The following is a 14,689-nucleotide window of genomic DNA, read 5'->3' as shown; positions in this document are numbered from 1 at the left end:
ATAATAGGGCATCCGTGAAGAGATCCCAAAACTACGAGTGTGGACATGTAGGATGAATCTTGACTGCATTGCCAACTAGCTGGTTGAGCAAGTCATTTGCCTTTTTAGATCTTGATTTTCTTATTTGAAAAATGAAGACTAATCATAGTAGAAACCTAATCCAACCATTTCTCAAATAAGGTGGTTATGAGGATTAACTAAGATATCTGCAAGGTGCTCAGCACACCTGGCAGGTAGTTAGCACTTTGTACATAATACAAACAATTATTACTGTTGTTGCTGATGAAACAAGGCTAGTATTCTTTTAGATGGTAAATTACTTCTCTTTTTCTATGTAACAAATCACAGTAAGTATTTGTGACCTCAGACAGTTTCTGTGGGTCAGGAATTGGAAGTGATTTATCTGAACAGTCTCCCTTGGAATCTCTCATGGGATATTACAGTCAAGATTTCCTCTGGGATTGAAATCTGTTGAAGGCTTGACAGGGGCTGGAGGATCTGCTTGCAAGGTGGCTCATTCACATGCTTGGAAAGTTAGGGCTGTTGTAGGGAAGAGGCCTCAGTTGTTCACCATGTGATTCCCTTCATATGGCTGCCTGAGTATCCTCATGACATGGTGCCCAGTGTCGCCTAAAATGAGTGATCCAAGTATGGGTTGGCTTAAGCCGCACTGTCTTTTATGACCTAGTCTTGGAAATTACACTCATCATTTTCCCAATGTCCTACAGGTTACACATGTCAATCCTACTTAATGTGGGAGGGAACTGCATTAAGTTTAAATACCAGGGGTTTAAATACCAGGAAGCAGGATTCATGGGAGCCATCTTGGAGGTGGGCTCCCACAGAGCTTAAGCCATCCTTGGACCAAACAGAGCCCAAATTCTCACTTAGCCAGCATCCCATCTGAGATAGCCGTGGGCCTCTTGTTACATGATGATGAAAGTTTCAGGTGGAAGAAAGATAAATTATAAAAATCAATAACTTTTTTCAAGATAATACATTCTAGGAGAAAAGATAAGCATATACAACAAACCAGGGCAGGGAAAGAGGGACTTGTGAGTCAGTGTTTTAGTTCCTGGGTATATAGCAAAAAATAACCACAATCATAATATTAATCAACCATCAAGTGTTATCTGCTTGGTAGGATTGTACTAAATCTTTTATTTGTAGTAGCTCACTTAATGCAACTCTGTAAATTGAGGGGTACTATTATTATCCCATTTTCCAGATATGGTGACTAAGATACAGAAAAATTAAGTAATAGCCCAAAGATCACAGAGAGAGTAAAACTAGAGATTTGACTAGCAGCTAAAGTCCATGTTCTTAATCAATGCATGTGCCAGTTTGGGTTCAATCAGGAAAGCGGAACTGCCGTGAGTATATAGGAATTTGACCTTACCCAGGTATGGGATGTTCTGGAGAAGTAAAGGTCCACATATCAAACTTGAAGGATCAGGGAAAGGTCAGGTATTAGTTTGCTAGGGCTGTACCAGAGTGCCACAGGCTGGCTGGCTTAATCAACAGAAATTTATTTCCTTAAAATTCTGAGGGCTAGAAGCCCAAGATGAAGGTGTCAGCAGGGTTAGTTTTTTTCTAAGGATTCTCACTTTGTCTTGTAGATGGCCATCTTTCTCTGACATTCTCACATGGTCTTGCCTTTGTGTGTCTGTGTCATAATCTACTCTTCTTTTTTTAAATTTTTTTACAGAGGAAGGGAGAGGAATAGAAAGTTAGAAACATTGATGAGAGAGAAACATTGATCAGCTGCCTCCTGCACACCCCCTACTGGGGATGTGCTGGCAACCAAGGTACATACATGCCCTTGACCAAAATCAAACCTGGGACCCTTCAGTCTGAAGGCTGACGCTCTATCCATTGAGCCAAACCGGTCAGAGCTAATCTCTTTTTTTAAAAAAATATATTTTATTGATTTTTTACAGAGAGGAAGGGAGATAGAGAGTTAGAAACATCGATGAGAGAGAAACATCGATCAGCTGCCTCCTGCACACCTCCTACTGGGGATGTGCCCGCAACCCAGGTACATGCCCTTGACCGGAATCGAACCTGGGACCTTTCAGTCCGCAAGCCGACGCTCTATCCACTGAGCCAAGCCGGTTTCAGCAATCTCCTCTTCTTATTAGTTCACCAGTCCTATTGGATTAGGACCTAGCTATATGATCTCATTTTACTTTAAATAAGATCATAAAACTTACCCCTTTAAAGGCCCTATTTCCAAATATAGAGGTGGGCAAAAGTAGTTTACGTTGTATGTGAGTTTATTCTTGTATTTGTTAATTATTGTATTATTTAACTTCTCCTCCTTCTTCTTACTGCTGTTATTTCATATCCTTACTTATGATTTATCTTTTAGGTAATTATGTGTGGTAATTTAACCTACTTTTCCTCCCCTGAATCGTCACATTTTGAGGTATTAGGGGTTAGGACTTAAACATATAACTTTTAAGGGGATGCACTTCACCCCATAACAGGTCACTAACCAGCCCTGGTGTGGGTGAATGAGTGAGAGCTCTCAGGAGAATCTGGAAGCTACTGCACAGGTGTGGTTGCTGGTGTGTAACTGCAAAAGCTCACTGAGTTTGTTGGCTCTCCATGACCATCACCTCATGATTTCACAGTGGCGCTGCACCTGGGCTCACTGCTATTTGTCAGGAAAGTTGGACGTGCAACAGGACAGATCAAAGGCAGATTGGAAACCCCTTTCAACACCTCTACCAACAGTGAACTTCAGAGTATAATGGCTGCTGCCTCACCTCCATGTTTCTATCTCAGGTAACTTCCTTTCTGGCAACTTTAACCCAGACCACATAAGACAAGGGATTTTTGGAAATGTAGTTCCAAACAGAGCTCAGTGGCCGAAAGAACAATGTATCTATGACACTATATCTGTGGAAGTTTAGCTGTTTCTGGAAATAGAAAATCTCTGTTTTGAAATCTTCACAAATAAAAGAGAAATATGCAAATTGGTATCACTCCGCTATGCCCACCAGCCAATCAGAGTGACTATGCAAATTAACCCAACAAAGATGGTGGTTAATTTGCATACGCAGACATGGAGTGAAGACTGAAGACTGAAGATTGAAGATTGAAGAGGCTTGGCTCCTCCGCTTCAGTCGCAGTGGAGAAGCCAAGCCTCGCTGTGGCCGGACCAAAGGCCTGGGTCCAGGGTGCCGGAGAAAAACCAGTGTTAGCAGCCAAGGGAAGGAAGGCCTATTGCGTGAATCTTCGTGCAATGGGCTTCTAGTATTCTATATTTGAGTTTCCATTGGTCAGCATCTTAAATATTCTCATAGCCCATTAAACTCACAAATAAGCCCTTTGCAACCAGAACTGAAAAGAATGATCAATTCATGATTGCCTACAGTAAGGGGAGATGACTTTTATTAAGTGCTTATTGTATGTTGGGCATAGTGCTTATATCTTCTGATGCACTGTATTGTGCCATTTAACTTAATTGCTATCCTAAACAGTATTATGGTGGGCCTGATTTGTAGATGGGAGAACATAGACCTGGAGGGACAGAGCATTTTTTTTTTTACAATCATATACAGGTAGTTAGTAATAATAAAAGTAATGGCTGACTTTTGCTGAATGCTTACTATGTGCTTGGCACTGTGATTTAAAAGCATATTATCAGTTTTTATGACACTGTATTTGTCAGAGGTTATTGCTATTCCTGCTTTACCTTGGAGGATAATGAGGCACAGATGACTTTAATACCTTGTCCAAGGTCATACAGCTACTCACAAGTAAGGCCACGTAGGGCAGGGATAGTGGTAATATGTGTCACTGCTGGGCTGAAGCATAGAGTGTAGGTGAAGTTTCCACATTCTTTCTTTTCTTACTACAGTACTTAGGAATGTTCCATATCGCAGAGGATCTATGAGCCTGGGTTCCTGAGTGACTGTGTGGAACAGAGCCACCTACCCTAACACATTACATAAGCAAGAAAGAACCTTTTTTTCTTCACATGGAAATTTGGAGATCAGTTTGTTACTCTAGCATAACTAGTCTATCCTGACTAACACACCCCTTGCTAGTCTAACTACAGAATACTGATCTTTTTTAAAACAATTCTTTATTGTTGAAAGTATTACATATGTCTCCTTTTCCCCCATTGACCTATCCCAGCCCGCACCTGCCCCCAGCACAGACCTTCATCCCCCTGTTGTCTGTGTCCATTGGTTATGCCTATTATGCATGCATACAAGTCCTTTGGTTGATTTCTTACCCCTTCTTCCCACCCTCTCCTGCTTTCCCTCTGAGCTTTGGTGGTCTGTTCGATGCTTCGCTGCCTCTAGATCTATTTTTGTTCATCAGTTTATGTTGTCCATTATATTCCACAAATGAATGAGATCATGTGATATATATCTTCCTCTAACTGGCTTATTTCACTTAGCATAATGCTCTCCAGGTCCATCCATGTTGTTGCAAATGGTAAGAGCTCTTTCTTTTTTGCAGCAGCATAGTATTCCATTGTGTAGATGTACCACAGTTTTCTAATCTACTCATCTGCTGATGGCACTTAGGCTGTTTCTAAATCTTAGTTATTGTAAATTGTGCTGCTATGAACATAGGAGTGCATATATTCTTTCTGATCGGTGTTTCTGATTTCTTGGGGTATATTCCTAGAAGTGGGGTTACTGTTGAATAGCAGTTCCTGACTAACACAGCCCTTGCTAGTCTAACTCCAGAACCACTCATCTTTTTTTTAACCACTAAGCTATGCTATCTTCCCCAAGTGATAGGGCTAGGAATGAGGACCAAAGTATGAAATAATATATGAGATTTCCCTACAGCAATAAGAAAGCAGAACATGGACATAAGATATCTAGGTCTCCTGATAGGTCCCATCTGACCACAAATATGGACTCAGCAAAGTCAAGGACTATTTGTAATGTTTCTGAGAAGCAGAGCTGTGTGTCCCTAGACATAGTGGGAAGAAGAAGAGAGAAGATTAAAATTAGAGGAGGTGACAGCAGACCCTGGACTGCCGCCAGTTTTGTAAACAAAGTTTTATTGGAACATGGACACACTCATTCACTTATTGGCTTATCTAATTGCATTTTACCCAGGGCTGCTTTTGAGCTACAACAGCCGAGTTGAGTTTTTGTGACAGGGACCACATGGCCCACAATACGTAAAGTACTTGATGTTGGGTTCTTTATAGAAAAAGTTTGCCAGTCCCTGAATTAGGTATTAAAAAGTGACCAGCAGGTGCAGGACTTTCCCTTAGGGACCCTCGGAGGTCTTCCACATCTTCCCCAGGGTCCTACTTACTCCTGAAAATTTCTTCCTTAATTACACTTTCAAGTTAAATTAAGGCCTTAAAGGGCCCCATAAAAATGTAAATAGATTATGGGCTAACTCATTACCCAGTTAACACTTTGGCAGTAATTCCTTTTTCATTCTTCTCTGTCTTTAGTGGGTCTCCCCAGAGAGAGGAGTGGAATGTAGAGGAGGTGGAGGGAGGAAGGGAAAGGGCTTGGTATGGGTTAGAGGCAAGGTGGGGAGATTTCGGTTAAACCACTGGTCAGCATGGCAAACAAAATTACTGTCACTTGCTTCAGAATTGGCATTCCATCTAGCTGTTTAGAAAACGCATAATCATTCTGTGAGTGGATCCAACCAAATTGCCCATCTTTGTTCTTCGAATTTGAAGGTGCAGGGGAGGGGGGCAGGTAGCATTTCTCTGATTTGGGGAACAATCGAACAGACTCCTATCGGTGATTTAGCATCTCCTCTTGCGAGTAATTCTGAGCTCTTAAGGTCCTATCACACACTGTTCCTTTACCTGGAGAGCCCTGTTTTCTGATTGGCTAACCCTTATGGATGTGTCAAAGCTCAGTGTAGGCTGCTGTCTCTCAGGAAGCCTTCCCTTTCTGGCCAAGCATGAGGGAGTTGTGTCCTAGCCCCATACGGGATTCCTATGACCAATACTTTCCAGGCAAATGGGGTTCCTGCCTGGGTCCCATGCTTTTGAGAACTGTCTCAGGTGCCTTGTGCTCCTTCCATAAGGTGGAGAGTCCTCACCCTGTTTCTAGATTATTTTCTGAATAGCCAGGACCTGAAATTTCTTTCCCAAATGGACTTAGCCTAATTACAAGTGTCTGTAGAAGTTCTCCCCCACATTGTTTTTACAGAGAATAGATGGCTTAGCTGGTGTGCACCCCTGGTCCTAAAGATAGCCACGGGGCAGCTGCTTGGGGTGTGGGTGATGGTGCATCAGGTTTGGATGGGTGGGTGTAGGATGGAGCCTGGGGTGAGAAGAGAAGGAAGGCAGGTTCTACAGTCCCTGCAAATGCTAGTGGTGGGCCTGGCCACCGCAGCACTTATTCTATGATATTGCTCTGATTCTTCTGCCATTGGACTGTGAGCAAATTGGGGGCAGATGTTCTTCTGAATTCCCACCTAGGTAGACTGTCAAGTGCCCTGTTAAGTGTTGCAGATTAGAGGAGCACTTGGAAACAGGGCTGAACTATGGCTCTCCTGTCTTCTCCATCTGGAGAAATATTTTTGTAAAGGCTGAAAGTTCACCCAGATTTTCGCCCTCTGTGCACCCTCTGCAGAATTCAGTTACTGGGAGGCGCCTGGGCTTAAAATGAATAAGGAACTCTCCCTGGCAGACTTTCCTTCTACCACCTGACCCATTTCTAAAGGGTGAAGCTTCACTCACAGAACCAGTAAGTATATTAACCTTGCAAAACTGTGATGAGACCATGCCACCCTGAGAAAACTTGCCCCATGAATTGGAGAGCAAGATGGATGAGCTGCGGGCAGAGGAGTGTAAGCCTTGGCCCAGTCAGCGGGGGTGCTTCCACTCTACCTGAGCAGAATTTCTGATTTCACCTGTTTATTTATTCAGGACCTTGGCAGTTTAATTCTGTTCAATGCATGATTTTAAAAATTGATTTATTGACCACCTGATACATTAAGGATTAAGGAATTTTGTAAGCCACTTGAAATTAAACATGGTGGCAATATTTACACAATAGAAATAGACAAACACTACAAATCAGGACTCCCTTCCCACCCCCAGTCCTCAACCGTAACTTACCCTGAAGAAAACCTCATTCTGCTCAGAAGTGCTAGAGTCAGGCACAGAGCCACATTATTTATCTTCTTTACGTCTTTATTTTTTAAGCCATAAAACTATATTTGCGTGCAACAAATTCAAAAGAACAGAGTGTATGAAATACAGAAGAACAGTTATCTGCCTTCTAAGCCAACATCCCCTCTCCTACAGAAGTAACTTTAAAGTATAGCCTTCTAGAATTTTTCTACGGTTATGCAAACACACACACAAAATTATTTTTTAGATAAATGGAATGAAGATACATATACTTTTTGTACCTTATTTTTTCTCTCTAGAAATATATTGTGAATATTTGTCCAAGTGACATTATGAGATCTACACCATTTTAATGACTAAGAGTATTCCATAATATTGTCTTCTTAATGGCCAATTAGGTCAAAGTCAGTGGCAAAGAGATGAGGTGGGCAGACCTAGATGATATGCAAATGAGACAGCAATTACAGGGCCACTCCAGACTTTCGCTCCAGACTATGGCCTCTGGGAAAATTGTGATGGGGACATCTTTAGGTCATCAAACATAAAGAAATGGAAATAGAAACAAAAAACAAGCATGTATACAATATTACCCAACCTGAATTCCTTGCCAGCTAAGCCCATTATGGTGTAATTGTTACTGTCACTGACTCCAATGTATTATTAAATACAAAGAATGATGATGATGATGATTACTGTTTCCATTATGTAGCAAATTAACTCTTTTAAAGTATTTTGAGAACATGAAATTTATTTTTTTCTGTAGGAGCAGCCCCCAAAGTGGCACAGGGTTGCGGGGTGGGGGGAGGAAGGAGGGAGTACAGTTAGATTGCTTGCTGATCATGTATGCATGCATAAAATGCTGCCTCAGATATGTTCTCCCCCGGCCCAGTTCCCTGTATAAATCAGCCCATTCATTGATTCAAATGTATTGTGTATTGATGTCCACTTGATTGCTAACTATCTGCCAGGTGTTTAACACAGCAGTGAGCAAGATTACAGAAGCTGCTGTCAGTGTGTGACCTTCAGCCACCTGTGAGGTTTTTACCTGCCGGTTTCTGTGTTGTTTTTTTTTGTCGGAGGTTATTCTGCTAGGCCAGTGGTTCTCAACCTTCCTAATGCCATGACCCTTTAATACAGTTCCTCATGTTGTGGTGACCCCCAATTTCATTGTCACAAATTGAACATAATTAAAGCATAGTGATTAATCACAAAAACAATATGTAATTATATATGTGTTTTCCGATGGTCTTAGGCGACCCCTGTGAAAGGGTCATTTGACCCTCAAAGGGGTCGTGACCCACAGGTTGAGAATAGCTGTGCTAGTCAGTGGAGAGTCACCACCACACTCAGCAGCCCTTAAACAATGACTGATGGGAGTTAGTGTATAAAAACCCCTACTCCCTTACCCTCGCCATGGGATAGCTCTGAGGTACATGTTTTATACAATTTCCCAGAGTTACCCCTCAGTTAAAATTCAGTTACCAAGATGGAGGGGCTTGATAAAACAACCTTTATTTATTGCTTTCCCTCCCCTGTCTCACGGTCCTACTGGGGCTACTTGGGATCCCTTCCCAAATAAGTCCAGCAGATCCTTGAATAATGTTGTTATGTTCAGTGTCGTTTCGTTATAATGTTGATGAGATGCTATAGGAACTTCGCTCTTGTTTGTATCAATTAGCCATGGTAAAGTTGATTTCATTACATGTTTCAGCACAGTTTCAAAAACCTATTGACAGTGTTTAATGAGGACTTACTGTACTTACATCTAATCCTTGTTTAGAGTTTGCTTCTTGGGGAGTTCTTGAAGGCATAACCTCTGCCTTCAAGGCCCCTATTAAAGAAGGGTTGCAGAATCAGTTGCTTATAGGCACCAGGCGTGTGTGATAAACAAGTTATACAAATTTACATTCCTCACCTGAGCTTGACAACTACCAATATATTTAGTACTCAAGGAGCTCTGCCTAAAGGTTTTAGTTCACTAGCTATTCTTTCCTCCCAAGGTAAAAAGTCCTTGCTTCCCTGGGGGCTAAGGAGGAATGACTGTCACCAGGCAATGACTGATTGAACGACAGTACATTCCATAGCCAACCTACCAACTCATTTATTCACCACCCATCAACTCATCCACTAACGACCCCTGTAGTCACCAACTCATGACCCAACCACGTCACATTCAGCATGTGATTATGGGGTTTAATATAGGATCTTTTTCTTACATGAAAATGGAAGGCATTGGGATGTGAAGGAAAGTGGGGAGTCAGAGCATCAGAGAAATAGTCTCCCTTCATGCTTGCCTGAGGCATGGACTTTGGTAGACAGTTGGAGCTTGCAGGAAAATCTGAGCTGCTATGGGTGTCTGGCTGATGATGTGGGATTCGAAAGGAGGTGTTCATGAAGAGAGATGTAAAGATTGCTATTTACTGTGAAAGGTCTGTGGAATCTGTCACTTTGATAGGATACATTCAAGTGCCTTGTGGGAAGTTGGGGGCATTGTTGGTCAAAATGGCAGTCAGGAAAATGAGCTGGATGCAGAATGAGAGTAGAAGGAGGATATGCTGGGACCCACCAGGCATATCTCCACTGTTCCTCTTCATGTGTGTGTTTTGACCATCACAACCTTCTAAAGTAATTGTCTCTGTTGTTATTTTGCCTTCCAAATCTCACATGAGTTCCGTTGAGTCAACTTTAACCTATAGCCATAAGGGAAATTGATTCTAGGAAAGGTAGTTTACAGCCACAAATAGCAGTGGTGGTGCCAAGTTGCCAACATGTACTCCAAGTACATATGGCACTTGGACATTTAATGTATGGCTTCGTTGTTGGATTTTTTTTGCCTTGACACTCCCTCTGAATCAGAATTAGACCAACTGTGGCCTGTGGCAAATCTTGCCTACTTCCTGTATTTGTAAATAAAGTTTTATTGGAGTACAGCCACGTCCATTGTCTATGGCTGCTTTCCCCCTACAGTGGCAGTGGTGAGTAGTTGTTGTGACAGAGACAATATGGTCACCAAGTCTAACAGTTACTAATTAGCCTTTTACAGAAACAGCTTGCCAATCCCTGCCCCAGACTGTGGGAACTGGGAGGGCAGGGGCTATCTTATTTTTGTGTCCCCAATGTCAGTGCCTCACCGACTGCACGGAAGTGTCTCATAAATATTTGTGAAGGGATTGAATGAATTTAGGAGATAAAATAAAAACGCATATAATTATTAACACAAGAATCTGATTCATTAATATATATATAAGTAATGTAGCTATTAAAGAAACCAAGAACTTTGTTCTTTGGAGCAGAATATATGAATTATTTTCAGGTAGCTTAGGAGATATCAGGAAGCCTGGGTGGATTTGATAAAGGTATTAGGTTCCCAACAAGCAAGGAAAGAACAATGGAAAATAGAAGTGAGAAACCTGAGGTTTTGGACCTGGCTCTGTCATTTTCTGGCTGTGTGTTCTAGAACAAGTTACTAAGGGTTCTCTGAGCCTCTTTTTCCTCAGCTATGGGGTATGTATAAGAATACTGGTTTGGCTAAACACAGAGGGCTTTTGTGAGAAGCAGGTGGCATGATGGTATGAAATGTCCTGGAAAGTGTAAAGCACTATCCAGAGGAAAGGAATTGCTTTATAGTCACAAATCTATTTCAGAATGAATATGGAGCACCAGGTTTGTCAAGCCCATGTTCTCTCTGTGCTTTCCTGGGACACTTTAACCTTGAAGGCTTGGTTGAGTCATCGGGACTCGTGACTGCCTCTAACATGAGCTGAGATCCCTCAGATATCAGAATATGAGGTGGGTTGTTGCTGGAAAAACGCCCCTTTCCTTCTAAAAATTCTTCAGGTCTTCCATTTCTCCCTGCCAAAGGGGTTCATCTTTATATAGAACAGCATCTGATCTGTCAGCAACCTCTAGGTAGGTTATTGATTTAACATTTCTTCAGAGATGCTACGAAATATGTGGTCTGCTGACAGCCACAGGGAGCTGTGCCTTAAAAGGGAAACGTGATGGCTTGCTCCCAGCTGTCCTGGCTCAGAGCTTCCGCAATCACTGTTTTTCAGAAACTTGTTTAAAATAGAGTTTATGTTCCATTTTGAGCAGCTTTTTTTCTTTTTTCTTTTTCCTTTCCTGACAATCAATGGGGATCGCAGTGTCTTTGCCTGGCATCTAACACAGTGTTGCTGAATGGAATCATTTCACAGTGGAACAAACCTAAATGGAAGAGAAGTCTGCTTTGGTAGAATGTTGAAATCACTGTGTCAAAGCAATCAGGTTCCAGCAATGATTTGCAAAAGTCCATTTCTTTATTATTTTGGGGCACTGAGACAAAATAGCATCCATGGAGTTGGTCCTTGAATGAGCCTCTAAAAGTCGGGGGAGGCTCTTAGACAGTAAAAGGAAGGGACCCATGTGAGAATGAATTCCTGTGGGGTAGAGGGCTCTCCAGCACTATTCTGCCTCCCTTCCTATTTTTCTCATAACTCCCCACTTCCAGGAGAAATCAATGTACTAGTCTTAGGGGCTCTACTTAAGTTAGACATCAGCATCCTCCACACTCAGCTGCATATTGAAGCTCAACTTTTACTGGCTTCATTGCAGCGAGGATTTTGGAGACTGCCTCAGCTATTAATTAAGTGCTGCTTAATTTTTTTTTTTTAATTCTCAGTTGGCTTCTTTTCCTTGTAACTGTTCACTTTTTTTTAATTTTTAATTCCCTGGAGAGAAGAGGTGAAGGGCAGGATGGGTCCCCTGCTACAATGGCTCTAAAAGTGACTCTCACCATCTAAAATGACTTTGTGTTTTATAGACCAAAGGGGACCCGCCATAAGTAGCCTGGGGAGCAGGAAGAACAAAGAGGTTGTTGGAGACAAAAGAAGAGAAGAAAGGGAAGTAAAGGTTTTTAAGAAAGTGGGCCAGTTCTCCAAAGGGGTCTCATTTGGTAGGACGTTTATTTAGGTCAACCACATTGAGTTCCCACATTGTGCCAGGCGCTGTGCCAGGCCCTGAAGACACTTAGGTGAGTGAGACGCAGTCCTGCCCCCAAGGAGCATCCTGCCTTCCTGGCAACTCTCAGTGGAGAGAGCTCAGCTCCTTCCGGTACTATTGTGAGGGAAGGCTTGGGATCTGTCCAACTAGAAATCCACACCGAGGACTCTTTCCTCAGTTGTGACCATGCCAGGAGACACCCGCTCAGCTTCTAGAGTTTTAGTGAAGTGGAAATGTCGCATGATTTCTTGGCTTGGATGAACGACGTTTGCCATCCAGCACTCGTGGGCACCGATTGCTTTAGAAGCTGGGTTTCAGTGAGGTTCAGTGTCCTTGGCAGGCTATTAAAGCTCCATCACACTGACTTTGAGATGATCTGCTCGCCTTCTGACCAGAGAGGTGGTGTTCTGACCCTTTAAGGGATGTCAGTCACTGGTTCACAGGCAAATTCTGGAGAATTGCTTAATCCTGGTCTCTTCAGGAGTCGCCCCGGGAACAGAATGGATTGCTTTCTTTTTAACTATGCTTTTGGTTATAATGACCTCACAGGCATATCTGACAAAAGTCCAAAACATTTTTGTTAATTTGAAAAATTAGCAATGCTGGCAAACATGGGCTCCATTCTTTTTTTTTTTTTTTTTTTTTTACTTTTTATTGTCATTGATTTCAGAAAGGAAGGAAGAGAGAGAGAGAGAGATAGGGAGAATGATGAGGGAGAATCATTGATCAGCTGCCTCCTGCACACCCCACACTCGGGATCAAGCCCACAACCCAGACATGTGCCCTGACCCAGAATCGAACTATGACCTCCTGGTTCTTAGGTTGACACTCAGCCACTGAGCCATGCCAGTGTGGTGTGCTCTGTTAGTCTTGGTCAGGCATCATGTGTTCTGTCCCTTCATTGTTCCTTGGGCATTAACCCTGTCTCTTTAACCAGAGAGCAGGTTCCTCACAGGCAGGAGCTTCAAGGTCAGCAAAGCCTGGCTGATTGATTTGAAGGAAACAGCTTCATTTGCTTCCTTAGCCAAAGGTTATGGCAGGGGCTGGAAAAGCCACTTCTCAGTTCGGCCGAGGATGGCTTTGTGAGCAAGAGCTGGCACGGTTGCTCCTCTCCCGCTGTCTTGGGTACAGGTACCTTCCTTAGTGACACGAGGGTCCTCCAGGCTGCGGGTTCTGCTCATTTGTGGGTTCTGCAGGCGGTCCTTTGAGAACAAGGTTGGGAATCTCTGTCTCCCAGCATGCTCTCCATGTGCTAGGAAAGAGCAGAACCCTGATGCTAGGATTGTTGGGAAGAGGCAATGGGTGATGGGTGATGATTTTGTCATGTGTTTATTCACGTGGTGGCAAGGCCTTGACCTGATGGGATATGACTGGCCTGTGCCATCCATTTAACACCAGGGTTGAATCAGGTGATCTGCATCAGTTCCTTCATACTCCCTGCTTCTTATCATCAGGATATTGAGGCACAAGAGGGTAAGGAATATGTCACACTGTCATACAGCTACAAAGGGGACTATTCATTCACTCACTCTATTGTTCCATATTAGGCTTCTGCTGTGTGCCAGACAGTGAAAGATTTTATACGTATGAGTTTCTTTTCTGTCATGCTCCAAATAATGGTTTTGATACTTCTGCAATTGATTTCATTAATTAAGTTAATTTTATTCATAATGTTGGGGACATAAGAAATGGATGCAAATGAATGCTAATTTGTGAATTAATAGTTCCAGCTAAGGCCCTTGCCATTTTTTAGGGGTAGATTGCTGCGGTGGGATTGGAATTCAGAAGCAGAAGCTCCTGTTGTTCTCCTCTCTCCTTTAAGCTGGGTAGGTTCCCACCCTGAGGATGAAAGTTTCTGAATTCTTTAGAACTTCTGTCCTAGTTTTCTTCTAGCTCTTGGGATATACTCATTAGATGCTGAAAATGCTACCTTTTGTTTTCCTCCCTCATGACTCTTTGTCCTGGATCAGAGAATTGATGAGAAACTTTTTCTCTTCCATTTCAGCTTTCCCTTCTGTGCTCGTGTGCTTTGAACACATACATGGTTAACACAGGATGGCACTTAGAGAGAGAGAATGTTGCCTGGGGGAGAATATGCCTTTCAAACCTCTCCTACTGGCTTCATCCATCACACATGTTTCTGTATTAGCTTCAGGCCCAAGGCGGAGAATTCTCATGCAGAACGGTGAATGGGAAAACTACTTATTGTCTGTCGAAACAGCCATGACCTCACCCTAATGCGCTCTCTGGGGAGTTGAAGTGTTTGTTTTCATGGAGGAGCCTCAGGAGTCCAGGGGAAATTTCGTCTGCCCCCCTCTGAATGCCTCTACACCACAGTAGCCCTTTGCCTGCTTTTGGGTCGGGGTGGGGAGATGTTGTGGTTTCTGCTGGGGAGCAGAAGCTTCTGATTCTTTTCCTTTAATATTTTGAGAGCCTCTCCTGGGAGACAGGGGGCATGGTTAAACATGCTGCTCATGGCTATATCCAAGAATTAATATTCTGGACTAGACTCGATGGCCCAACCTGCAAGACCTTTAGTGATCTAACCCTTGCAGCCAGCCTTGTCTCTTATAGGGCTTCCCGCTCTCCTTCTCATGCTTCCCCATGGCCCAGCTTTCC

This window comes from Myotis daubentonii, chromosome 14 (assembly GCF_963259705.1).
Source record: "Myotis daubentonii chromosome 14, mMyoDau2.1, whole genome shotgun sequence".
Taxonomy (NCBI): Eukaryota; Metazoa; Chordata; class Mammalia; order Chiroptera; family Vespertilionidae; genus Myotis; species Myotis daubentonii.
This window is presented reverse-complemented; position numbering follows the sequence as displayed.